Source organism: Hordeum vulgare, chromosome 2H (genome assembly GCF_904849725.1).
Source record: "Hordeum vulgare subsp. vulgare chromosome 2H, MorexV3_pseudomolecules_assembly, whole genome shotgun sequence".
NCBI classification, from domain to species: domain Eukaryota; kingdom Viridiplantae; phylum Streptophyta; class Magnoliopsida; order Poales; family Poaceae; genus Hordeum; species Hordeum vulgare.
The window spans coordinates 576,066,696-576,087,605 of record NC_058519.1 but is presented as its reverse complement, the minus strand read 5'-3'; the positions used below and the strand labels follow the sequence as shown (position 1 = coordinate 576,087,605).

Sequence of the window (20,910 nt, the reverse complement as noted above, 5' to 3'; positions counted from 1 at the left end):
AAATAAGAAAATGAGGTCATATAGATCACGCTCCCGCGTCATCCTTGTCATGTGGCGCAAAAATATATTTAAAAAGGGGAATGCAACACGAGGACTTCCCAGGAGGTCACCCATCCTAGTACTACTCTCGCCCAAGCACGCTTAACTTCGAAGTTCTGATGGGATCCGGTGCTTTAGTGCTGGTATGATCACATCCGACATGCAACTATCTATTTGTTCCTTATGCTTGCCCCTACTACTACTACTGCTGCTACTACTACTACTAGTCGTTGGGTGTCAAGCGCGGTGGGAAAAGTCACACAGTAATCGTCAAAAATAAGAAAATGAGGTCATATAGATCACGGTCCCGCGTCATCCTTGTCACGTGGCGCAAAAATATATTTAAAAAGGGGAATGCAACACGAGGACTTCCCAGGAGGTCACCCATCCTAGTACTACTCTCGCCCAAGCACGCTTAACTTCGGAGTTCTGATGGGATCCGGTGCTTTAGTGCTGGTATGATCGCATCCGACATGCAACTATCTATTTGTTCCTTATGCTTGCCCCTACTACTACTACTACTACTACTACTACTACTACTACTACTACTACTACTACTACTACTACTAGTCGTTGGGTGTCAAGCGCGGTGGGAAAAGTCACACAGTAATCGTCAAAAATAAGAAAATGAGGTCATATAGATCACGCTCCCGCGTCATCCTTGTCACGTGGCGCAAAAATATATTTAAAAAGGGGAATGAAACACGAGGACTTCCCAGGAGGTCACCCATCCTAGTACTACTCTCGCCCAAGCACGCTTAACTTCGGAGTTCTGATGGGATCCGGTGCTTTAGTGCTGTTATGATTGCATCCGACATGCAACTATCTATTTGTTCCTTATGCTTGCCCTACTACTACTACTACTACTATTAGTCGTTGGGTGTCAAGCGCGGTCGGAAAAGTCACACAGTAATCGTCAAAAATAAGAAAATGAGGTCATATAGATCACGGTCCCGCGTCATCCTTGTCACGTGGCGCAAAAATATATTTAAAAAGGGGAATGCAACACGAGGACTTCCTAGGAGGTCACCCATCCTAGTACTACTCTCGCCCAAGCACGCTTAACTTCGGAGTTCTGATGGGATCCGGTGCTTTAGTGCTGGTATGATCGCATCCGACATGCAACTATCTATTTGTTCCTTATGCTTGCCCCTACTACTACTACTACTACTACTACTACTACTACTACTACTACTACTACTAGTCGTTGGGTGTCAAGCGCGGTGGGAAAAGTCACACAATAATCGTCAAAAATAAGAAAATGAGGTCATATAGATCACGTTCCCGTGTCATCCTTGTCACGTGGCGCAAAAATATATTTAAAAAGGGGAATGCAACACGAGGACTTCCCAGGAGGTCACCCATCCTAGTACTACTCTCGCCCAAGCACGCTTAACTTCGGAGTTCTGATGGGATCCGGTGCTTTAGTGCTGGTATGATCGCATCCGACATGCAACTATCTATTTGTTCCTTATGCTTGCCCCTACTACTACTACTACTACTAGTCGTTGGGTGTCAAGCGCGGTGGGAAAAGTCACACAGTAATCGTCAAAAATAAGAAAATGAGGTCATATAGATCACGGTCCCGCGTCATCCTTGTCACGTGGCGCAAAAATATATTTAAAAAGGGGAATGCAACACGAGGACTTCCCAGGAGGTCACCCATCCTAGTACTACTCTCGCCCAAGCACGCTTAACTTCGGAGTTCTGATGGGATCCGGTGCTTTAGTGCTGGTATGATCGCATCCGACATGTAACTATCTATTTGTTCCTTATGCTTGCCCCTACTACTACTACTAGTCGTTGGGTGTCAAGCGCGGTGGGAAAAGTCACACAGTAATCGTCAAAAATAAGAAAATGAGGTCATATAGATCACGCTCCCGCGTCATCCTTGTCACGTGGCGCAAAAATATATTTAAAAAGGGGAATGTAACACGAGGACTTCCCAGGAGGTCACCCATCCTAGTACTACTCTCGCCCAAGCACGCTTAACTTCGGAGTTCTGATGGGATCCGGTGCTTTAGTGCTGGTATGATCGCATCCGACATGCAACTATCTATTTGTTCCTTATGCTTGCCCTACTACTACTACTACTACTACTAGTCGTTGGGTGTCAAGCGCGGTGGGAAAAGTCACACAGTAATCGTCAAAAATAAGAAAATGAGGTCATATAGATCACGGTCCCGCGTCATCCTTGTCACGTGGCGCAAAAATATATTTAAAAAGGGGAATGCAACACGAGGACTTCCCAGGAGGTCACCCATCCTAGTACTACTCTCGCCCAAGCACACTTAACTTCGGAGTTCTGATGGGATCCGGTGCTTTAGTGCTGGTATGATCGCATCCGACATGCAACTATCTATTTGTTCCTTATGCTTGCCCTACTACTACTACTACTACTATTAGTCGTTGGGTGTCAAGCGCGGTCGGAAAAGTCACACAGTAATCGTCAAAAATAAGAAAATGAGGTAATATAGATCACGGTCCCGCGTCATCCTTGTCACGTGGCGCAAAAATATATTTAAAAAGGGGAATGCAACACGAGGACTTCCCAGGAGGTCACCCATCCTAGTACTACTCTCGCCCAAGCACGCTTAACTTCGGAGTTCTGATGGGATCCGGTGCTTTAGTGCTGGTATGATCGCATCCGACATGCAACTATCTATTTGTTCCTTATGCTTGCCCCTACTACTACTACTACTACTACTACTACTACTAGTCGTTGGGTGTCAAGCGCGGTGGGAAAAGTCACACAGTAATCGTCAAAAATAAGAAAATGAGGTCATATAGATCACGTTCCCGCGTCATCCTTGTCACGTGGCGCAAAAATATATTTTAAAAGGGGAATGCAACACGAGGACTTCCCAGGAGGTCACCCATCCTAGTACTACTCTCGCCCAAGCACGCTTAACTTCGGAGTTCTGATGGGATCCGGTGCTTTAGTGCTGGTATGATCGCATCCGACATGCAACTATCTATTTGTTCCTTATGCTTGCCCCTACTACTACTACTACTACTAGTCGTTGGGTGTCAAGCGCGGTGGGAAAAGTCACACAGTAATCGTCAAAAATAAGAAAATGAGGTCATATAGATCACGGTCCCGCGTCATCCTTGTCACGTGGCGCAAAAATATATTTAAAAAGGGGAATGCAACACGAGGACTTCCCAGAAGGTCATCCATCCTAGTACTACTCTCGCCCAAGCACGCTTAACTTCGGAGTTCTGATGGGATCCGGTGCTTTAGTGCTGGTATGATCGCATCCGACATGTAACTATCTATTTGTTCCTTATGCTTGCCCCTACTACTACTACTACTACTAGTCGTTGGGTGTCAAGCGCGGTGGGAAAAGTCACACAGTAATCGTCAAAAATAAGAAAATGAGGTCATATAGATCACGCTCCCGCGTCATCCTTGTCACGTGGCGCAAAAATATATTTAAAAAGGGGAATGCAACACGAGGACTTCCCAGGAGGTCACCCATCCTAGTACTACTCTCGCCCAAGCACGCTTAACTTCGGAGTTCTGATGGGATCCGGTGCTTTAGTGCTGGTATGATCGCATCCGACATGCAACTATCTATTTGTTCCTTATGCTTGCCCTACTACTACTACTACTACTACTAGTCGTTGGGTGTCAAGCGCGGTGGGAAAAGTCACACAGTAATCGTCAAAAATAAGAAAATGAGGTCATATAGATCACGGTCCCGCGTCATCCTTGTCACGTGGCGCAAAAATATATTTAAAAAGGGGAATGCAACACGAGGACTTCCCAGGAGGTCACCCATCCTAGTACTACTCTCGCCCAAGCACGCTTAACTTCGGAGTTCTGATGGGATCCGGTGCTTTAGTGCTGGTATGATCGCATCCGACATGCAACTATCTATTTGTTCCTTATGCTTGCCCCTACTACTACTACTACTACTAGTACTACTACTACTACTAGTCGTTGGGTGTCAAGCGTGGTGGGAAAAGTCACACAGTAATCGTCAAAAATAAGAAAATGAGGTCATATAGATCGCGCTCCCGCGTCATCCTTGTCACGTGGCGCAAAAATATATTTAAAAAGGGGAATGCAACACGAGGACTTCCCAGGAGGTCACCCATCCTAGTACTACTCTCGCCCAAGCACGCTTAACTTCGAAGTTCTGATGGGATCCGGTGCTTTAGTGCTGGTATGATCACATCCGACATGCAACTATCTATTTGTTCCTTATGCTTGCCCCTACTACAACTACTACTAGTACTACTACTACTACTACTACTAGTAGTCGTTGGGTGTCAAGCGCGGTGGGAAAAGTCACACAGTAATCATCAAAAATAAGAAAATGAGGTCATATAGATCACGCTCCCGCGTCATCCTTGTCACGTGGCGCAAAAATATATGTAAAAAGGGGAATGCAACACGAGGACTTCCCAGGAGGTCACCCATCCTAGTACTACTCTCGCCCAAGCACGCTTAACTTCGGAGTTCTGATGGGATCCGGTGCTTTAGTGCTGGTATGATCGCATCCGACATGCAACTATCTATTTGTTCCTTATGCTTGCCCCTACTACTACTACTACTACTAGTACTACTACTACTACTACTAGTCGTTGGGTGTCAAGCGCGGTGGGAAAAGTCACACAGTAATCGTCAAAAATAAGAAAATGAGGTCATATAGATCACGCTCCCGCGTCATCCTTGTCACGTGGCGCAAAAATATATTTAAAAAGGGGAATGCAACACGAGGACTTCCCAGGAGGTCACCCATCCTAGTACTACTCTCGCCCAAGCACGCTTAACTTCGTAGTTCTGATGGGATCCGGTGCTTTAGTGCTGGTATGATCGCATCCGACATGCAACTATCTATTTGTTCCTTATGCTTGCCCCTACTACTACTAGTCATTGGGTGTCAAGCGCGGTGGGAAAAGTCACACAGTAATCATCAAAAATAAGAAAATGAGGTCATATAGATCACGCTCCCGCGTCATCCTTGTCATGTGGCGCAAAAATATATTTAAAAAGGGAAATGCAACACGAGGACTTCCCAGGAGGTCACCCATCCTAGTACTACTCTCGCCCAAGCACGCTTAACTTCGAAGTTCTGATGGGATCCGGTGCTTTAGTGCTGGTATGATCGCATCCGACATGCAACTATCTATTTGTTCCTTATGCTTGCCCCTACTACTACTACTACTACTGCTACTACTACTACTAGTCGTTGGGTGTCAAGCGCGGTGGGAAAAGTCACACAGTAATCGTCAAAAATAAGAAAATGAGGTCATATAGATCACGGTCCCGCGTCATCCTTGTCACGTGGCGCAAAAATATATTCAAAAATAAGAAAATGAGGTCATATAGATCACGGTCCCGCGTCATCCTTGTCACGTGGCGCAAAAATATATTTAAAAAGGGGAATGCAACACGAGGACTTCCCAGGAGGTCACCCATCCTAGTACTACTCTCGCCCAAGCACGCTTAACTTCGGAGTTCTGATGGGATCCGGTGCTTTAGTGCTGGTATGATCGCATCCGACATGCAACTATCTATTTGTTCCTTATGCTTGCCCCTACTACTACTACTACTACTACTACTACTACTACTACTACTACTACTACTACTACTACTACTACTACTACTACTACTACTACTACTACTACTACTACTACTACTACTACTACTACTACTACTACTACTACTACTACTACTACTACTACTACTACTACTACTACTACTACTACTACTACTACTACTACTACTACTACTACTACTAGTCGTTGGGTGTCAAGCGCGGTGGGAAAAGTCACACAGTAATCGTCAAAAATAAGAAAATGAGGTCATATAGATCACGCTCCCGCGTCATCCTTGTCACGTGGCGCAAAAATATATTTAAAAAGGGGAATGCAACACGAGGACTTCCCAGGAGGTCACCCATCCTAGTACTACTCTCGCCCAAGCACGCTTAACTTCGGAGTTCTGATGGGATCCGATGCTTTAGTGCTGGTATGATCGCATCCGACATGCAACTATCTATTTGTTCCTTATGCTTGCCCTACTACTACTACTACTACTATTAGTCGTTGGGTGTCAAGCGCGGTCGGAAAAGTCACACAGTAATCGTCAAAAATAAGAAAATGAGGTCATATAGATCACGGTCCCGCGTCATCCTTGTCACGTGGCGCAAAAATATATTTAAAAAGGGGAATGCAACACGAGGACTTCCCAGGAGGTCACCCCAAGCACGCTTAACTTCGGAGTTCTGATGGGATCCGGTGCTTTAGTGCTGGTATGATCGCATCCAACATGCAACTATCTATTTGTTCCTTATGCTTGCCCCTACTACTACTACTACTACTACTAATAGTACTACTAGTCGTTGGGTGTCAAGCGCGGTGGGAAAAGTCACACAGTAATCGTCAAAAATAAGAAAATGAGGTCATATAGATCACGTTCCCGCGTCATCCTTGTCACGTGGCGCAAAAATATATTTAAAAAGGGGAATGCAACACGAGGACTTCCCAGGAGGTCACCCATCCTAGTACTACTCTCGCCCAAGCACGCTTAACTTCGGAGTTCTGATGGGATCCGGTGCTTTAGTGCTGGTATGATCACATCCGACATGCAACTATCTATTTGTTCCTTATGCTTGCCCCTACTACTACTACTACTACTAGTCGTTGGGTGTCAAGCGCGGTGGGAAAAGTCACACAGTAATCGTCAAAAATAAGAAAATGAGGTCATATAGATCACGGTCCCGCGTCATCCTTGTCACGTGGCGCAAAAATATATTTAAAAAGGGGAATGCAACACGAGGACTTCCCAGGAGGTCACCCATCCTAGTACTACTCTCGCCCAAACACGCTTAACTTCGGAGTTCTGATGGGATCCGGTGCTTTAGTGCTGGTATGATCGCATCCGACATGCAACTATCTATTTGTTCCTTATGCTTGCCCCTACTACTACTACTACTAGTCGTTGGGTGTCAAGCGCGGTGGGAAAAGTCACACAGTAATCGTCAAAAATAAGAAAATGAGGTCATATAGATCACGCTCCCGCGTCATCCTTGTCACGTGGCGCAAAAATATATTTTAAAAGGGGAATGCAACACGAGGACTTCCCAGGAGGTCACCCATCCTAGTACTACTCTCGCCCAAGCACGCTTAACTTCGGAGTTCTGATGGGATCCGGTGCTTTAGTGCTGGTATGATCGCATCCGACATGCAACTATCTATTTGTTCCTTATGCTTGCCCCTACTACTACTACTACTAGTCGTTGGGTGTCAAGCGCGGTGGGAAAAGTCACACAGTAATCGTCAAAAATAAGAAAATGAGGTCATATAGATCACGTTCCCGCGTCATCCTTGTCACGTGGCGCAAAAATATATTTAAAAAGGGGAATGCAACACGAGGACTTCCCAGGAGGTCACCCATCCTAGTACTACTCTCGCCCAAGCACGCTTAACTTCGGAGTTCTGATGGGATCCGGTGCTTTAGTGCTGGTATGATCACATCCGACATGCAACTATCTATTTGTTCCTTATGCTTGCCCCTACTACTACTACTACTAGTCGTTGGGTGTCAAGCGCGGTGGGAAAAGTCACACAGTAATCGTCAAAAATAAGAAAATGAGGTCATATAGATCACGGTCCCGCGTCATCCTTGTCACGTGGCACAAAAATATATTTAAAAAGGGGAATGCAACACGAGGACTTCCGAGGAGGTCACCCATCCTAGTACTACTCTCGCCCAAGCACGCTTAACTTCGGAGTTCTGATGGGATCCGGTGCTTTAGTGCTGGTATGATCGCATCCGACATGCAACTATCTATTTGTTCCTTATGCTTGCCCCTACTACTACTACTACTACTACTAGTCGTTGGGTGTCAAGCGCGGTGGGAAAAGTCACACAGTAATCGTCAAAAATAAGAAAATGAGGTCATATAGATCACGCTCCCGCGTCATCCTTGTCACGTGGCGCAAAAATATATTTAAAAAGGGGAATGCAGTCAAGCGCGGTGGGAAAAGTCACACAGTAATCGTCAAAAATAAGAAAATGAGGTCATATAGATCACGCTCCCGCGTCATCCTTGTCACGTGGCGCAAAAATATATTTAAAAAGGGGAATGCAACACGAGGACTTCCCAGGAGGTCACCCATCCTAGTACTACTCTCGCCCAAGCACGCTTAGCTTCGGAGTTCTGATGGGATCCGGTGCGTTAGTGCTGGTATGATCGCATCCGACATGCAACTATCTATTTGTTCCTTATGCTTGCCCCTACTACTACTACTACTACTACTAGTCGTTGGGTGTCAAGCGCGGTGGGAAAAGTCACACAGTAATCGTCAAAAATAAGAAAATGAGGTCATATAGATCACGCTCCCGCGTCATCCTTGTCACGTGGCGCAAAAATAGAGGTCACCCATCCTAGTACTACTCTCGCCCAAGCACGCTTAACTTCGGAGTTCTGATGGGATCCGGTGCTTTAGTGCTGGTATGATCGCATCCGACATGCAACTATCTATTTGTTCCTTATGCTTGCCCCTACTACTACTACTACTACCACTACTACTACTACTAGTCGTTGGGTGTCAAGCGCGGTGGGAAAAGTCACACAGTAATCGTCAAAAATAAGAAAATGAGGTCATATAGATCACGCTCCCGCGTCATCCTTGTCACGTGGCGCAAAAATATATTAAAAAAGGGGAATGCAACACGAGGACTTCCCAGGAGGTCACCCATCCTAGTACTACTCTCGCCCAAGCACGCTTAACTTCGGAGTTCTGATGGGATCCGGTGCTTTAATGCTGGTATGATCGCATCCGACATGCAACTATCTATTTGTTCCTTATGCTTGCCCCTACTACTACTACTACTACTACTACTACTACTACTAGTCGTTGGGTGTCAAGCGCGGTGGGAAAAGTCACATAGTAATCGTCAAATATAAGAAAATGAGGTCATATAGATCACGCTCCCGCGTCATCCTTGTCACGTGGCGCAAAAATATATTTAAAAAGGGGAATGCAACACGAGGACATCACAGGAGGTCACCCATCCTAGTACTACTCTCGCCCAAGCACGCTTAACTTCGGAGTTCTGATGGGATCCGGTGCTTTAGTGTTGGTATGATCGCATCCGACATGCAACTATCTATTTGTTCCTTATGCTTGCCCCTACTACTACTACTACTACTACTACTACTACTACTAGTCGTTGGGTGTCAAGCGCGGTGGGAAAAGTCACACAGTAATCGTCAAAAATAAGAAAATGAGGTCATATAGATCACGCTCCCGCGTCATCCTTGTCACGTGGCGCAAAAATATATTTAAAAAGGGGAATGCAACACGAGGACTTCCCAGGAGGTCACCCATCCTAGTACTACTCTCGCCCAAGCACGCTTAACTTCGGAGTTCTGATGAGATCCGGTGCTTTAGTGCTGGTATGATCACATCCGACATGCAACTATCTATCTGTTCCTTATGCTTGCCCCTACTACTACTACTACTACTACTACTAGTCGTTGGGTGTCAAGCGCGGTGGGAAAAGTCACACAGTAATCGTCAAAAATAAAAAAATGAGGTCATATAGATCACGCTCCCGCGTCATCCTTGTCACGTGGCGCAAAAATATATTTAAAAAGGGGAATGCAACACGAGGACATCACAGGAGGTCACCCATCCTAGTACTATTCTCGCCCAAGCACGCTTAACTTCGGAGTTCTGATGGGATCCGGTGCTTTAGTGTTGGTATGATCGCATCCGACATGCAACTATCTATTTGTTCCTTATGCTTGCCCCTACTACTACTACTACTACTACTACTACTAGTCGTTGGGTGTCAAGCGCGGTGGGAAAAGTCACACAGTAATCGTCAAAAATAAGAAAATGAGGTCATATAGATCACGGTCCCGCGTCATCCTTGTCACGTGGCGCAAAAATATATTAAAAAAGGGGAATGCAACACGAGGACTTCCCAGGAGGTCACCCATCCTAGTACTACTCTCGCCCAAGCACGCTTAACTTCGGAGTTCTGATGGGATCCAGTGCTTTAGTGCTGGTATGATCGCATCCGACATGCAACTATCTATTTGTTCCTTATGCTTGCCCCTACTACTACTACTACTACTACTACTACTACTACTACTACTAGTCGTTGGGTGTCAAGCGCGGTGGGAAAAGTCACATAGTAATCGTCAAATATAAGAAAATGAGGTCATATAGATCACGCTCCCGCGTCATCCTTGTCACGTGGCGCAAAAATATATTTAAAAAGGGGAATGCAACACGAGGACATCACAGGAGGTCACCCATCCTAGTACTACTCTCGCCCAAGCACGCTTAACTTCGGAGTTCTGATGGGATCCGGTGCTTTAGTGTTGGTATGATCGCATCCGACATGCAACTATCTATTTGTTCCTTATGCTTGCCCCTACTACTACTACTACTACTACTACTACTACTACTACTACTACTACTACTAGTCGTTGGGTGTCAAGCGCGGTGGGAAAAGTCACACAGTAATCGTCAAAAATAAGAAAATGAGGTCATATAGATCACGGTCCCGCGTCATCCTTGTCACGTGGCGCAAACATATATTTAAAAAGGGGAATGCAACACGAGGACTTCCCAGGAGGTCACCCATCCTAGTACTACTCTCGCCCAAGCACGCTTAACTTCGGAGTTCTGATGGGATCCGGTGCTTTAGTGCTGGTATGATCACATCCGACATGCAACTATCTATCTGTTCCTTATGCTTGCCCCTACTACTACTACTACTACTACTACTACTACTAGTCGTTGGGTGTCAAGCGCGGTGGGAAAAGTCACACAGTAATCGTCAAAAATAAAAAAATGAGGTCATATAGATCACGCTCCCGCGTCATCCTTGTCACGTGGCGCAAAAATATATTTAAAAAGGGGAATGCAACACGAGGACATCACAGGAGGTCACCCATCCTAGTACTATTCTCGCCCAAGCACGCTTAACTTCGGAGTTCTGATGGGATCCGGTGCTTTAGTGTTGGTATGATCGCATCCGACATGCAACTATCTATTTGTTCCTTATGCTTGCCCCTACTACTACTACTACTACTACTACTACTAGTCGTTGGGTGTCAAGCGCGGTGGGAAAAGTCACACAGTAATCGTCAAAAATAAGAAAATGAGGTCATATAGATCACGGTCCCGCGTCATCCTTGTCACGTGGCGCAAACATATATTTAAAAAGGGGAATGCAACACGAGGACTTCCCAGGAGGTCACCCATCCTAGTACTACTCTCGCCCAAGCACGCTTAACTTCGGAGTTCTGATGGGATCCGGTGCTTTAGTGCTCGTATGATCGCATCCGACATGCAACTATCTATTTGTTCCTTATGCTTGCCCCTACTACTACTACTACTACTACTAGTCGTTGGGTGTCAAGCGCGGTGGGAAAAGTCACACAGTAATCGTCAAAAATAAGAAAATGAGGTCATATAGATCACGCTCCCGCGTCATCCTTGTCACGTGGCGCAAAAATATATTTAAAAAGGGAGGGGAATGCAACACGAGGACTTCCCAGGAGGTCACCCATCCTAGTACTACTCTCGCCCAAGCACGCTTAACTTCGGAGTTCTGATGGGATCCGGTGCTTTAGTGCTGGTATGATCGCATCCGACATGCAACTATCTATTTGTTCCTTATGCTTGCCCTACTACTACTGCTACTACTACTAGTCGTTGGGTGTCAAGCGCGGTGGGAAAAGTCACACAGTAATCGTCAAAAATAAGAAAATGAGGTCATATAGATCACGGTCCCGCGTCATCCTTGTCACGTGGCGCAAAAATATATTTAAAAAGGGGAATGCAACAAGAGGACTTCCGAGGAGGTCACCCATCCTAGTACTACTCTCGCCCAAGCACGCTTAACTTCGGAGTTCTGATGGGATCCGGTGCTTTAGTGCGGGTATGATCGCATCCGACATGCAACTATCTATTTGTTCCTTATGCTTGCCCCTACTACTACTACTACTACTACTACTACTACTACTAATAGTACTACTACTAATAGTACTACTAGTCGTTGGGTGTCAAGCGCGGTGGGAAAAGTCACACAGTAATCGTCAAAAATAAGAAAATGAGGTCATATAGATCACGTTCCCGCGTCATCCTTGTCACGTGGCGCAAAAATATATTTTAAAAGGGGAATGCAACATGAGGACTTCCCAGGAGGTCACCCATCCTAGTACTACTCTCGCCCAAGCACGCTTAACTTCGGAGTTCTGATGGGATCCGGTGCTTTAGTGCTGGTATGATCACATCCGACATGCAACTATCTATTTGTTCCATATGCTTGCCCCTACTACTACTACTACTACTAGTCGTTGGGTGTCAAGCGCGGTGGGAAAAGTCACACAGTAATCGTCAAAAATAAGAAAATGAGGTCATATAGATCACGGTCCCGCGTCATCCTTGTCACGTGGCGCAAAAATATATTTAAAAAGGGGAATGCAACACGAGGACTTCCCAGGAGGTCACCCATCCTAGTACTACTCTCTCCCAAACACGCTTAACTTCGGAGTTCTGATGGGATCCGGTGCTTTAGTGCTGGTATGATCGCATCCGACATGCAACTATCTATTTGTTCCTTATGCTTGCCCCTACTACTACTACTACTAGTCGTTGGGTGTCAAGCGCGGTGGGAAAAGTCACACAGTAATCGTCAAAAATAAGAAAATGAGGTCATATAGATCACGCTCCCGCGTCATCCTTGTCACGTGGCGCAAAAATATATTTAAAAAGGGGAATGCAACACGAGGACTTCCCAGGAGGTCACCCATCCTAGTACTACTCTCGCCCAAGCACGCTTAACTTCGGAGTTCTGATGGGATCCGGTGCTTTAGTGCTGGTATGATCGCATCCGACATGCAACTATCTATTTGTTCCTTATGCTTGCCCCTACTACTACTACTACTACTACTACTACTACTACTACTACTACTACTACTAGTCGTTGGGTGTCAAGCGCGGTGGGAAAAGTCACACAGTAATCGTCAAAAATAAGAAAATGAGGTCATATAGATCACGTTCCCGCGTCATCCTTGTCACGTGGCGCAAAAATATATTTAAAAAGGGGAATGCAACACGAGGACTTCCCAGGAGGTCACCCATCCTAGTACTACTCTCGCCCAAGCACGCTTAACTTCGGAGTTCTGATGGGATCCGGTGCTTTAGTGCTGGTATGATCACATCCGACATGCAACTATCTATTTGTTCCTTATGCTTGCCCCTACTACTACTACTACTAGTCGTTGGGTGTCAAGCGCGGTGGGAAAAGTCACACAGTAATCGTCAAAAATAAGAAAATGAGGTCATATAGATCACGGTCCCGCGTCATCCTTGTCACGTGGCACAAAAATATATTTAAAAAGGGGAATGCAACACGAGGACTTCCGAGGAGGTCACCCATCCTAGTACTACTCTCGCCCAAGCACGCTTAACTTCGGAGTTCTGATGGGATCCGGTGCTTTAGTGCTGGTATGATCGCATCCGACATGCAACTATCTATTTGTTCCTTATGCTTGCCCCTACTACTACTACTACTACTACTAGTCGTTGGGTGTCAAGCGCGGTGGGAAAAGTCACACAGTAATCGTCAAAAAAAAGAAAATGAGGTCATATAGATCACGCTCCCGCGTCATCCTTGTCACGTGGCGCAAAAATATATTTAAAAAGGGGAATGCAACACGAGGACTTCCCAGGAGGTCACCCATCCTAGTACTACTCTCGCCCAAGCACGCTTAACTTCGGAGTTCTGATGGGATCCGGTGCTTTAGTGCTGGTATGATCGCATCCGACATGCAACTATCTATTTGTTCCTTATGCTTGCCCCTACTACTACTACTACTACTAGTCGTTGGGTGTCAAGCGCGGTGGGAAAAGTCACACAGTAATCGTCAAAAATAAGAAAATGAGGTCATATAGATCACGCTCCCGCGTCATCCTTGTCACGTGGCGCAAAAATAGAGGTCACCCATCCTAGTACTACTCTCGCCCAAGCACGCTTAACTTCGGAGTTCTGATGGGATCCGGTGCTTTAGTGCTGGTATGATCGCATCCGACATGCAACTATCTATTTGTTCCTTATGCTTGCCCCTACTACTACTACTACTACCACTACTACTACTACTAGTCGTTGGGTGTCAAGCGCGGTGGGAAAAGTCACACAGTAATCGTCAAAAATAAGAAAATGAGGTCATATAGATCACGCTCCCGCGTCATCCTTGTCACGTGGCGCAAAAATATATTAAAAAAGGGGAATGCAACACGAGGACTTCCCAGGAGGTCACCCATCCTAGTACTACTCTCGCCCAAGCACGCTTAACTTCGGAGTTCTGATGGGATCCGGTGCTTTAATGCTGGTATGATCGCATCCGACATGCAACTATCTATTTGTTCCTTATGCTTGCCCCTACTACTACTACTACTACTACTACTACTACTACTACTAGTCGTTGGGTGTCAAGCGCGGTGGGAAAAGTCACATAGTAATCGTCAAATATAAGAAAATGAGGTCATATAGATCACGCTCCCGCGTCATCCTTGTCACGTGGCGCAAAAATATATTTAAAAAGGGGAATGCAACACGAGGACATCACAGTAGGTCACCCATCCTAGTACTACTCTCGCCCAAGCACGCTTAACTTCGGAGTTCTGATGGGATCCGGTGCTTTAGTGTTGGTATGATCGCATCCGACATGCAACTATCTATTTGTTCCTTATGCTTGCCCCTACTACTACTACTACTACTACTACTACTACTACTACTACTACTACTACTACTACTACTACTACTACTACTACTACTACTAGTCGTTGGGTGTCAAGCGCGGTGGGAAAAGTCACACAGTAATCGTCAAAAATAAGAAAATGAGGTCATATAGATCACGCTCCCGCGTCATCCTTGTCACGTGGCGCAAAAATATATTTAAAAAGGGGAATGCAACACGAGGACATCACAGGAGGTCACCCATCCTAGTACTATTCTCGCCCAAGCACGCTTAACTTCGGAGTTCCGATGGGATCCGGTGCTTTAGTGTTGGTATGATCGCATCCGACATGCAACTATCTATTTGTTCCTTATGCTTGCCCCTACTACTACTACTACTACTACTACTACTAGTCGTTGGGTGTCAAGCGCGGTGGGAAAAGTCACACAGTAATCGTCAAAAATAAGAAAATGAGGTCATATAGATCACGGTCCCGCGTCATCCTTGTCACGTGGCGCAAAAATATATTTAAAAAGGGGAATGCAACACGAGGACTTCCCAGGAGGTCACCCATCCTAGTACTACTCTCGCCCAAGCACGCTTAACTTCGGAGTTCTGATGGGATTCGGTGCTTTAGTGCTGGTATGATCGCATCCGACATGCAACTATCTATTTGTTCCTTATGCTTGCCCCTACTACTACTACTACTACTACTACTACTAGTCGTTGGGTGTCAAGTGCGGTGGAAAAAGTCACACAGTAATCGTCAAAAATAAGAAAATGAGGTCATATAGATCACGCTCCCGCGTCATCCTTGTCACGTGGCGCAAAAATATATTTAAAAAGGGGAATGCAACACGAGGACATCACAGGAGGTCACCCATCCTAGTACTACTCTCGCCCAAGCACGCTTAATTTCGGAGTTCTGATGGGATCCGGTGCTTTAGTGTTGGTATGATCGCATCCGACATGCAACTATCTATTTGTTCCTTATGCTTGCCCCTACTACTACTACTACTACTACTACTACTACTACTACTACTACTACTACTACTACTACTACTAGTCGTTGGGTGTCAAGCGCGGTGGGAAAAGTCACACAGTAATCGTCAAAAATAAGAAAATGAGGTCATATAGATCACGCTCCCGCGTCATCCTTGTCACGTCGCGCAAAAATATATTTAAAAAGGGGAATGCAACACGAGGACTTCCCAGGAGGTCACCCATCCTAGTACTACTCTCGCCCTAGCACGCTTAACTTCGGAGTTCTGATGGGATCCGGTGCTTTAGTGCTGGTATGATCACATCCGACATGCAACTATCTATTTGTTCCTTATGCTTGCCCCTACTACTACTACTACTAGTCGTTGGGTGTCAAGCGCGGTGGGAAAAGTCACACAGTAATCGTCAAAAATAAGAAAATGAGGTCATATAGATCACGGTCCCGCGTCATCCTTGTCACGTGGCACAAAAATATATTTAAAAAGGGGAATGCAACACGAGGACTTCCGAGGAGGTCACCCATCCTAGTACTACTCTCGCCCAAGCACGCTTAACTTCGGAGTTCTGATGGGATCCGGTGCTTTAGTGCTGGTATGATCGCATCCGACATGCAACAATCTATTTGTTCCTTATGCTTGCCCCTACTACTACTACTACTACTAGTCGTTGGGTGTCAAGCGCGGTGGGAAAAGTCACACAGTAATCGTCAAAAAAAAGAAAATGAGGTCATATAGATCACGCTCCCGCGTCATCCTTGTCACGTGGCGCAAAAATATATTTAAAAAGGGGAATGCAACACGAGGACTTCCCAGGAGGTCACCCATCCTAGTACTACTCTCGCCCAAGCACGCTTAACTTCGGAGTTCTGATGGGATCCGGTGCTTTAGTGCTGGTATGATCGCATCCGACATGCAACTATCTATTTGTTCCTTATGCTTGCCCCTACTACTACTACTACTACTACTAGTCGTTGGGTGTCAAGCGCGGTGGGAAAAGTCACAGAGTAATCGTCAAAAATAAGAAAATGAGGTCATATAGATCACGCTCCCGCGTCATCCTTGTCACGTGGCGCAAAAATAGAGGTCACCCATCCTAGTACTACTCTCGCCCAAGCACGCTTAACTTCGGAGTTCTGATGGGATCCGGTGCTTTAGTGCTGGTATGATCGCATCCGACATGCAACTATCTATTTGTTCCTTATGCTTGCCCCTACTACTACTACTACTACCACTACTACTACTACTAGTCGTTGGGTGTCAAGCGCGGTGGGAAAAGTCACACAGTAATCGTCAAAAATAAGAAAATGAGGTCATATAGATCACGCTCCCGCGTCATCCTTGTCACGTGGCGCAAAAATATATTAAAAAAGGGGAATGCAACACGAGGACTTCCCAGGAGGTCACCCATCCTAGTACTACTCTCGCCCAAGCACGCTTAACTTCGGAGTTCTGATGGGATCCGGTGCTTTAATGCTGGTATGATCGCATCCGACATGCAACTATCTATTTGTTCCTTATGCTTGCCCCTACTACTACTACTACTACTACTACTACTACTACTACTAGTCGTTGGGTGTCAAGCGCGGTGGGAAAAGTCACATAGTAATCGTCAAATATAAGAAAATGAGGTCATATAGATCACGCTCCCGCGTCATCCTTGTCACGTGGCGCAAAAATATATTTAAAAAGGGGAATGCAACACGAGGACATCACAGTAGGTCACCCATCCTAGTACTACTCTCGCCCAAGCACGCTTAACTTCGGAGTTCTGATGGGATCCGGTGCTTTAGTGTTGGTATGATCGCATCCGACATGCAACTATCTATTTGTTCCTTATGCTTGCCCCTACTACTACTACTACTACTACTACTACTACTACTACTACTACTACTACTACTACTACTACTACTACTACTAGTCGTTGGGTGTCAAGCGCGGTGGGAAAAGTCACACAGTAATCGTCAAAAATAAGAAAATGAGGTCATATAGATCACGCTCCCGCGTCATCCTTGTCACGTGGCGCAAAAATATATTTAAAAAGGGGAATGCAACACGAGGACATCACAGGAGGTCACCCATCCTAGTACTATTCTCGCCCAAGCACGCTTAACTTCGGAGTTCTGATGGGATCCGGTGCTTTAGTGTTGGTATGATCGCATCCGACATGCAACTATCTATTTTTTCCTTATGCTTGCCCCTACTACTACTACTACTACTACTACTACTAGTCGTTGGGTGTCAAGCGCGGTGGGAAAAGTCACACAGTAATCGTCAAAAATAAGAAAATGAGGTCATATAGATCACGGTCCCGCGTCATCCTTGTCACGTGGCGCAAAAATATATTTAAAAAGGGGAATGCAACACGAGGACTTCCCAGGAGGTCACCCATCCTAGTACTACTCTCGCCCAAGCACGCTTAACTTCGGAGTTCTGATGGGATTCGGTGCTTTAGTGCTGGTATGATCGCATCCGACATGCAACTATCTATTTGTTCCTTATGCTTGCCCCTACTACTACTACTACTACTACTACTACTACTACTAGTCGTTGGGTGTCAAGTGCGGTGGAAAAAGTCACACAGTAATCGTCAAAAATAAGAAAATGAGGTCATATAGATCACGCTCCCGCGTCATCCTTGTCACGTGGCGCAAAAATATATTTAAAAAGGGGAATGCAACACGAGGACATCACAGGAGGTCACCCATCCTAGTACTACTCTCGCCCAAGCACGCTTAATTTCGGAGTTCTGATGGGATCCGGTGCTTTAGTGTTGGTATGATCGCATCCGACATGCAACTATATATTTGTTCCTTATGCTTGCCCCTACTACTACTACTACTACTACTACTACTACTACTACTACTACTACTACTACTACTAGTCGTTGGGTGTCAAGCGCGGTGGGAAAAGTCACACAGTAATCGTCAAAAATAAGAAAATGAGGTCATATAGATCACGCTCCCGCGTCATCCTTGTCACGTGGCGCAAAAATATATTTAAAAAGGGGAATGCAACACGAGGACTTCCCAGGAGGTCACCCATCCTAGTACTACTCTCGCCCAAGCACGCTTAACTTCGGAGTTCTGATGGGATCCGGTGCTTTAGTGCTGGTATGATCGCATCCGACATGCAACTATCTATTTGTTCCTTATGCTTGCCCCTACTACTACTACTACTACTACTAGTCGTTGGGTGTCAAGCGCGGTGGGAAAAGTCACACAGTAATCGTCAAAAATAAGAAAATGAGGTCATATAGATCACGCTCCCGCGTCATCCTTGTCACGTGGCGCAAAAATAGAGGTCACCCATCCTAGTACTACTCTCGCCCAAGCACGCTTAACTTCGGAGTTCTGATGGGATCCGGTGCTTTAGTGCTGGTATGATCGCATCCGACATGCAACTATCTATTTGTTCCTTATGCTTGCCCCTACTACTACTACTACTACCACTACTACTACTACTAGTCGTTGGGTGTCAAGCGCGGTGGGAAAAGTCACACAGTAATCGTCCAAAATAAGAAAATGAGGTCATATAGATCACGCTCCCGCGTCATCCTTGTCACGTGGCGCAAAAATATATTAAAAAAGGGGAATGCAACACGAGGACTTCCCAGGAGGTCACCCATCCTGGTCACCCATCCTAGTACTACTCTCGCCCAAGCACGCTTAACTTCGGAGTTCTGATGGGATCCGGTGCTTTAATGCTGGTATGATCGCATCCGACATGCAACTATCTATTTGTTCCTTATGCTTGCCCCTACTACTACTACTACTACTACTACTACTACTACTACTACTAGTCGTTGGGTGTCAAGCGCGGTGGGAAAAGTCACATAGTAATCGTCAAATATAAGAAAATGAGGTCATATAGATCACGCTCCCGCGTCATCCTTGTCACGTGGCGCAAAAATATATTTAAAAAGGGGAATGCAACACGAGGACATCACAGTAGGTCACCCATCCTAGTACTACTCTCGCCCAAGCACGCTTAACTTCGGAGTTCTGATGGGATCCGGTGCTTTAGTGTTGGTATGATCGCATCCGACATGCAACTATCTATTTGTTCCTTATGCTTGCCCCTACTACTACTACTACTACTACTACTACTACTACTACTACTACTACTACTAGTAGTCGTTGGGTGTCAAGCGCGGTGGGAAAAGTCACACAGTAATCGTCAAAAATAAGAAAATGAGGTCATATAGATCACGCTCCCGCGTCATCCTTGTCACGTGGCGCAAAAATATATTTAAAAAGGGGAATGCAACACGAGGACATCACAGGAGGTCACCCATCCTAGTACTATTCTCGCCCAAGCACGCTTAACTTCGGAGTTCTGATGGGATCCGGTGCTTTAGTGTTGGTATGATCGCATCCGACATGCAACTATCTATTTGTCCCTTATGCTTGCCCCTACTACTACTACTACTACTACTACTACTAGTCGTTGGGTGTCAAGCGCGGTGGGAAAAGTCACACAGTAATCGTCAAAAATAAGAAAATGAGGTCATATAGATCACGCTCCCGCGTCATCCTTGTCACGTGGCGCAAAAATATATTTAAAAAGGGGAATGCAACACGAGGACTTCCGAGGAGGTCACCCATCCTAGTACTACTCTCGCCCAAGCACGCTTAACTTCGAAGTTCTGATGGGATCCGGTGCTTTAGTGCTGGTATGATCGCATCCGACATGCAACTATCTATTTGTTCCTTATGCTTGCCCCTACTAGTACTACTACTACTACGACTACTACTACTAGTCGTTGGGTGTCAAGCGCGGTGGGAAAAGTCACACAGTAATCGTCAAAAATAAGAAAATGAGGCCATATAGATCACGCTCCCGTGTCATCCTTGTCACGTGGCGCAAAAATATATTTAAAAAGGGGAATGCAACACGAGGACTTCCCAGGAGGTCACCCATCCTAGTACTACTCTCGCCCAAGCATGCTTAACTTCGGAGTTCTGATGGGATCCGGTGCTTTAGTGCTGGTATGATCGCATCCGACATGCAACTATCTATTTGTTCCTTATGCTTAACCCTACTACTACTACTACTACTACTACTACTACTACTACTACTACTACTACTACTACTACTACTACTACTACTACTACTACTACTAGTCGTTGGGTGTCAAGCGCGGT

General features: G+C 45.7%; 60 non-coding genes and 6 pseudogenes across 60 annotated transcripts; all 66 read right to left on the bottom strand.

Annotated features, from left to right (window-relative positions):
* Positions 1 to 77: 77 nt before the first annotated feature.
* On the bottom strand, positions 78 to 196 carry LOC123437490. The gene has a single exon (XR_006628667.1). It is a non-coding gene; the product is annotated as a 5S ribosomal RNA (ribosomal RNA).
* Positions 197 to 390: 194 nt separating this feature from the next.
* On the bottom strand, positions 391 to 509 carry LOC123437783. Its single transcript, XR_006628953.1, has one exon. It is a non-coding gene; the product is annotated as a 5S ribosomal RNA (ribosomal RNA).
* A 224-nt stretch (positions 510 to 733) lies between these two features.
* LOC123432544 lies at positions 734 to 852 on the bottom strand. Its single transcript, XR_006624121.1, has one exon. It is a non-coding gene; the product is annotated as a 5S ribosomal RNA (ribosomal RNA).
* A 184-nt stretch (positions 853 to 1,036) lies between these two features.
* On the bottom strand, positions 1,037 to 1,155 carry LOC123435545. The gene has a single exon (XR_006626791.1). It is a non-coding gene; the product is annotated as a 5S ribosomal RNA (ribosomal RNA).
* A 212-nt stretch (positions 1,156 to 1,367) lies between these two features.
* Positions 1,368 to 1,486, bottom strand: LOC123437772. Its single transcript, XR_006628942.1, has one exon. It is a non-coding gene; the product is annotated as a 5S ribosomal RNA (ribosomal RNA).
* Positions 1,487 to 1,668: 182 nt separating this feature from the next.
* On the bottom strand, positions 1,669 to 1,787 carry LOC123437760. Its single transcript, XR_006628931.1, has one exon. It is a non-coding gene; the product is annotated as a 5S ribosomal RNA (ribosomal RNA).
* Positions 1,788 to 1,963: 176 nt separating this feature from the next.
* LOC123436883 lies at positions 1,964 to 2,082 on the bottom strand. The gene has a single exon (XR_006628090.1). It is a non-coding gene; the product is annotated as a 5S ribosomal RNA (ribosomal RNA).
* Positions 2,083 to 2,266: 184 nt separating this feature from the next.
* Positions 2,267 to 2,385, bottom strand: LOC123435187. Its single transcript, XR_006626448.1, has one exon. It is a non-coding gene; the product is annotated as a 5S ribosomal RNA (ribosomal RNA).
* Positions 2,386 to 2,569: 184 nt separating this feature from the next.
* Positions 2,570 to 2,688, bottom strand: LOC123437749. Its single transcript, XR_006628920.1, has one exon. It is a non-coding gene; the product is annotated as a 5S ribosomal RNA (ribosomal RNA).
* Positions 2,689 to 2,882: 194 nt separating this feature from the next.
* On the bottom strand, positions 2,883 to 3,001 carry LOC123437737. The gene has a single exon (XR_006628909.1). It is a non-coding gene; the product is annotated as a 5S ribosomal RNA (ribosomal RNA).
* Positions 3,002 to 3,183: 182 nt separating this feature from the next.
* Positions 3,184 to 3,302, bottom strand: LOC123437128. Its single transcript, XR_006628326.1, has one exon. It is a non-coding gene; the product is annotated as a 5S ribosomal RNA (ribosomal RNA).
* A 182-nt stretch (positions 3,303 to 3,484) lies between these two features.
* LOC123437724 lies at positions 3,485 to 3,603 on the bottom strand. The gene has a single exon (XR_006628898.1). It is a non-coding gene; the product is annotated as a 5S ribosomal RNA (ribosomal RNA).
* Positions 3,604 to 3,787: 184 nt separating this feature from the next.
* On the bottom strand, positions 3,788 to 3,906 carry LOC123437713. The gene has a single exon (XR_006628887.1). It is a non-coding gene; the product is annotated as a 5S ribosomal RNA (ribosomal RNA).
* Positions 3,907 to 4,106: 200 nt separating this feature from the next.
* LOC123437489 lies at positions 4,107 to 4,225 on the bottom strand. Its single transcript, XR_006628666.1, has one exon. It is a non-coding gene; the product is annotated as a 5S ribosomal RNA (ribosomal RNA).
* Positions 4,226 to 4,431: 206 nt separating this feature from the next.
* On the bottom strand, positions 4,432 to 4,550 carry LOC123437701. The gene has a single exon (XR_006628876.1). It is a non-coding gene; the product is annotated as a 5S ribosomal RNA (ribosomal RNA).
* A 203-nt stretch (positions 4,551 to 4,753) lies between these two features.
* LOC123438296 lies at positions 4,754 to 4,872 on the bottom strand. The gene has a single exon (XR_006629447.1). It is a non-coding gene; the product is annotated as a 5S ribosomal RNA (ribosomal RNA).
* A 173-nt stretch (positions 4,873 to 5,045) lies between these two features.
* On the bottom strand, positions 5,046 to 5,164 carry LOC123437792. The gene has a single exon (XR_006628961.1). It is a non-coding gene; the product is annotated as a 5S ribosomal RNA (ribosomal RNA).
* A 269-nt stretch (positions 5,165 to 5,433) lies between these two features.
* LOC123437689 lies at positions 5,434 to 5,552 on the bottom strand. The gene has a single exon (XR_006628865.1). It is a non-coding gene; the product is annotated as a 5S ribosomal RNA (ribosomal RNA).
* Positions 5,553 to 5,917: 365 nt separating this feature from the next.
* Positions 5,918 to 6,036, bottom strand: LOC123436405. Its single transcript, XR_006627631.1, has one exon. It is a non-coding gene; the product is annotated as a 5S ribosomal RNA (ribosomal RNA).
* A 184-nt stretch (positions 6,037 to 6,220) lies between these two features.
* LOC123433601 lies at positions 6,221 to 6,319 on the bottom strand (annotated as a pseudogene).
* Positions 6,320 to 6,516: 197 nt separating this feature from the next.
* Positions 6,517 to 6,635, bottom strand: LOC123435137. Its single transcript, XR_006626397.1, has one exon. It is a non-coding gene; the product is annotated as a 5S ribosomal RNA (ribosomal RNA).
* A 182-nt stretch (positions 6,636 to 6,817) lies between these two features.
* LOC123435865 lies at positions 6,818 to 6,936 on the bottom strand. The gene has a single exon (XR_006627110.1). It is a non-coding gene; the product is annotated as a 5S ribosomal RNA (ribosomal RNA).
* Positions 6,937 to 7,115: 179 nt separating this feature from the next.
* LOC123437677 lies at positions 7,116 to 7,234 on the bottom strand. Its single transcript, XR_006628854.1, has one exon. It is a non-coding gene; the product is annotated as a 5S ribosomal RNA (ribosomal RNA).
* Positions 7,235 to 7,413: 179 nt separating this feature from the next.
* Positions 7,414 to 7,532, bottom strand: LOC123435136. Its single transcript, XR_006626396.1, has one exon. It is a non-coding gene; the product is annotated as a 5S ribosomal RNA (ribosomal RNA).
* Positions 7,533 to 7,711: 179 nt separating this feature from the next.
* On the bottom strand, positions 7,712 to 7,830 carry LOC123436235. Its single transcript, XR_006627469.1, has one exon. It is a non-coding gene; the product is annotated as a 5S ribosomal RNA (ribosomal RNA).
* A 308-nt stretch (positions 7,831 to 8,138) lies between these two features.
* Positions 8,139 to 8,257, bottom strand: LOC123435452. The gene has a single exon (XR_006626702.1). It is a non-coding gene; the product is annotated as a 5S ribosomal RNA (ribosomal RNA).
* A 154-nt stretch (positions 8,258 to 8,411) lies between these two features.
* On the bottom strand, positions 8,412 to 8,524 carry LOC123433480 (annotated as a pseudogene).
* Positions 8,525 to 8,721: 197 nt separating this feature from the next.
* Positions 8,722 to 8,840, bottom strand: LOC123435300. Its single transcript, XR_006626555.1, has one exon. It is a non-coding gene; the product is annotated as a 5S ribosomal RNA (ribosomal RNA).
* A 197-nt stretch (positions 8,841 to 9,037) lies between these two features.
* On the bottom strand, positions 9,038 to 9,156 carry LOC123432730. The gene has a single exon (XR_006624299.1). It is a non-coding gene; the product is annotated as a 5S ribosomal RNA (ribosomal RNA).
* Positions 9,157 to 9,353: 197 nt separating this feature from the next.
* On the bottom strand, positions 9,354 to 9,472 carry LOC123436457. Its single transcript, XR_006627681.1, has one exon. It is a non-coding gene; the product is annotated as a 5S ribosomal RNA (ribosomal RNA).
* Positions 9,473 to 9,660: 188 nt separating this feature from the next.
* Positions 9,661 to 9,779, bottom strand: LOC123432943. Its single transcript, XR_006624508.1, has one exon. It is a non-coding gene; the product is annotated as a 5S ribosomal RNA (ribosomal RNA).
* A 191-nt stretch (positions 9,780 to 9,970) lies between these two features.
* Positions 9,971 to 10,089, bottom strand: LOC123435454. The gene has a single exon (XR_006626704.1). It is a non-coding gene; the product is annotated as a 5S ribosomal RNA (ribosomal RNA).
* Positions 10,090 to 10,292: 203 nt separating this feature from the next.
* LOC123432729 lies at positions 10,293 to 10,411 on the bottom strand. The gene has a single exon (XR_006624298.1). It is a non-coding gene; the product is annotated as a 5S ribosomal RNA (ribosomal RNA).
* A 212-nt stretch (positions 10,412 to 10,623) lies between these two features.
* On the bottom strand, positions 10,624 to 10,742 carry LOC123435135. The gene has a single exon (XR_006626395.1). It is a non-coding gene; the product is annotated as a 5S ribosomal RNA (ribosomal RNA).
* A 194-nt stretch (positions 10,743 to 10,936) lies between these two features.
* Positions 10,937 to 11,055, bottom strand: LOC123432942. The gene has a single exon (XR_006624507.1). It is a non-coding gene; the product is annotated as a 5S ribosomal RNA (ribosomal RNA).
* A 191-nt stretch (positions 11,056 to 11,246) lies between these two features.
* Positions 11,247 to 11,365, bottom strand: LOC123437593. Its single transcript, XR_006628767.1, has one exon. It is a non-coding gene; the product is annotated as a 5S ribosomal RNA (ribosomal RNA).
* Positions 11,366 to 11,554: 189 nt separating this feature from the next.
* On the bottom strand, positions 11,555 to 11,673 carry LOC123437664. The gene has a single exon (XR_006628840.1). It is a non-coding gene; the product is annotated as a 5S ribosomal RNA (ribosomal RNA).
* A 184-nt stretch (positions 11,674 to 11,857) lies between these two features.
* LOC123432467 lies at positions 11,858 to 11,976 on the bottom strand. The gene has a single exon (XR_006624047.1). It is a non-coding gene; the product is annotated as a 5S ribosomal RNA (ribosomal RNA).
* Positions 11,977 to 12,200: 224 nt separating this feature from the next.
* LOC123438433 lies at positions 12,201 to 12,319 on the bottom strand. The gene has a single exon (XR_006629575.1). It is a non-coding gene; the product is annotated as a 5S ribosomal RNA (ribosomal RNA).
* A 182-nt stretch (positions 12,320 to 12,501) lies between these two features.
* On the bottom strand, positions 12,502 to 12,620 carry LOC123431943. The gene has a single exon (XR_006623549.1). It is a non-coding gene; the product is annotated as a 5S ribosomal RNA (ribosomal RNA).
* A 179-nt stretch (positions 12,621 to 12,799) lies between these two features.
* LOC123437653 lies at positions 12,800 to 12,918 on the bottom strand. Its single transcript, XR_006628827.1, has one exon. It is a non-coding gene; the product is annotated as a 5S ribosomal RNA (ribosomal RNA).
* A 212-nt stretch (positions 12,919 to 13,130) lies between these two features.
* On the bottom strand, positions 13,131 to 13,249 carry LOC123435133. Its single transcript, XR_006626393.1, has one exon. It is a non-coding gene; the product is annotated as a 5S ribosomal RNA (ribosomal RNA).
* A 179-nt stretch (positions 13,250 to 13,428) lies between these two features.
* LOC123436234 lies at positions 13,429 to 13,547 on the bottom strand. Its single transcript, XR_006627468.1, has one exon. It is a non-coding gene; the product is annotated as a 5S ribosomal RNA (ribosomal RNA).
* Positions 13,548 to 13,732: 185 nt separating this feature from the next.
* LOC123437641 lies at positions 13,733 to 13,851 on the bottom strand. Its single transcript, XR_006628816.1, has one exon. It is a non-coding gene; the product is annotated as a 5S ribosomal RNA (ribosomal RNA).
* A 151-nt stretch (positions 13,852 to 14,002) lies between these two features.
* Positions 14,003 to 14,115, bottom strand: LOC123433479 (annotated as a pseudogene).
* A 197-nt stretch (positions 14,116 to 14,312) lies between these two features.
* On the bottom strand, positions 14,313 to 14,431 carry LOC123435298. The gene has a single exon (XR_006626554.1). It is a non-coding gene; the product is annotated as a 5S ribosomal RNA (ribosomal RNA).
* A 200-nt stretch (positions 14,432 to 14,631) lies between these two features.
* LOC123433054 lies at positions 14,632 to 14,750 on the bottom strand. The gene has a single exon (XR_006624610.1). It is a non-coding gene; the product is annotated as a 5S ribosomal RNA (ribosomal RNA).
* A 242-nt stretch (positions 14,751 to 14,992) lies between these two features.
* Positions 14,993 to 15,111, bottom strand: LOC123433131. The gene has a single exon (XR_006624683.1). It is a non-coding gene; the product is annotated as a 5S ribosomal RNA (ribosomal RNA).
* A 191-nt stretch (positions 15,112 to 15,302) lies between these two features.
* Positions 15,303 to 15,421, bottom strand: LOC123437718. The gene has a single exon (XR_006628892.1). It is a non-coding gene; the product is annotated as a 5S ribosomal RNA (ribosomal RNA).
* A 191-nt stretch (positions 15,422 to 15,612) lies between these two features.
* Positions 15,613 to 15,731, bottom strand: LOC123433191. Its single transcript, XR_006624734.1, has one exon. It is a non-coding gene; the product is annotated as a 5S ribosomal RNA (ribosomal RNA).
* Positions 15,732 to 15,955: 224 nt separating this feature from the next.
* On the bottom strand, positions 15,956 to 16,074 carry LOC123435329. Its single transcript, XR_006626585.1, has one exon. It is a non-coding gene; the product is annotated as a 5S ribosomal RNA (ribosomal RNA).
* A 179-nt stretch (positions 16,075 to 16,253) lies between these two features.
* On the bottom strand, positions 16,254 to 16,372 carry LOC123436233. The gene has a single exon (XR_006627467.1). It is a non-coding gene; the product is annotated as a 5S ribosomal RNA (ribosomal RNA).
* Positions 16,373 to 16,554: 182 nt separating this feature from the next.
* On the bottom strand, positions 16,555 to 16,673 carry LOC123437629. Its single transcript, XR_006628804.1, has one exon. It is a non-coding gene; the product is annotated as a 5S ribosomal RNA (ribosomal RNA).
* A 154-nt stretch (positions 16,674 to 16,827) lies between these two features.
* LOC123433478 lies at positions 16,828 to 16,940 on the bottom strand (annotated as a pseudogene).
* A 197-nt stretch (positions 16,941 to 17,137) lies between these two features.
* On the bottom strand, positions 17,138 to 17,256 carry LOC123435297. Its single transcript, XR_006626552.1, has one exon. It is a non-coding gene; the product is annotated as a 5S ribosomal RNA (ribosomal RNA).
* Positions 17,257 to 17,456: 200 nt separating this feature from the next.
* Positions 17,457 to 17,575, bottom strand: LOC123433053. Its single transcript, XR_006624609.1, has one exon. It is a non-coding gene; the product is annotated as a 5S ribosomal RNA (ribosomal RNA).
* A 233-nt stretch (positions 17,576 to 17,808) lies between these two features.
* LOC123432941 lies at positions 17,809 to 17,927 on the bottom strand. Its single transcript, XR_006624506.1, has one exon. It is a non-coding gene; the product is annotated as a 5S ribosomal RNA (ribosomal RNA).
* A 191-nt stretch (positions 17,928 to 18,118) lies between these two features.
* On the bottom strand, positions 18,119 to 18,237 carry LOC123437717. Its single transcript, XR_006628891.1, has one exon. It is a non-coding gene; the product is annotated as a 5S ribosomal RNA (ribosomal RNA).
* A 197-nt stretch (positions 18,238 to 18,434) lies between these two features.
* LOC123433190 lies at positions 18,435 to 18,553 on the bottom strand. The gene has a single exon (XR_006624733.1). It is a non-coding gene; the product is annotated as a 5S ribosomal RNA (ribosomal RNA).
* A 218-nt stretch (positions 18,554 to 18,771) lies between these two features.
* LOC123437618 lies at positions 18,772 to 18,890 on the bottom strand. Its single transcript, XR_006628791.1, has one exon. It is a non-coding gene; the product is annotated as a 5S ribosomal RNA (ribosomal RNA).
* Positions 18,891 to 19,044: 154 nt separating this feature from the next.
* On the bottom strand, positions 19,045 to 19,157 carry LOC123433476 (annotated as a pseudogene).
* A 197-nt stretch (positions 19,158 to 19,354) lies between these two features.
* Positions 19,355 to 19,486, bottom strand: LOC123432919 (annotated as a pseudogene).
* Positions 19,487 to 19,689: 203 nt separating this feature from the next.
* Positions 19,690 to 19,808, bottom strand: LOC123433052. Its single transcript, XR_006624607.1, has one exon. It is a non-coding gene; the product is annotated as a 5S ribosomal RNA (ribosomal RNA).
* Positions 19,809 to 20,023: 215 nt separating this feature from the next.
* LOC123432940 lies at positions 20,024 to 20,142 on the bottom strand. The gene has a single exon (XR_006624505.1). It is a non-coding gene; the product is annotated as a 5S ribosomal RNA (ribosomal RNA).
* Positions 20,143 to 20,333: 191 nt separating this feature from the next.
* On the bottom strand, positions 20,334 to 20,452 carry LOC123438468. The gene has a single exon (XR_006629608.1). It is a non-coding gene; the product is annotated as a 5S ribosomal RNA (ribosomal RNA).
* A 197-nt stretch (positions 20,453 to 20,649) lies between these two features.
* LOC123436775 lies at positions 20,650 to 20,768 on the bottom strand. The gene has a single exon (XR_006627986.1). It is a non-coding gene; the product is annotated as a 5S ribosomal RNA (ribosomal RNA).
* Positions 20,769 to 20,910: the final 142 nt, after the last annotated feature.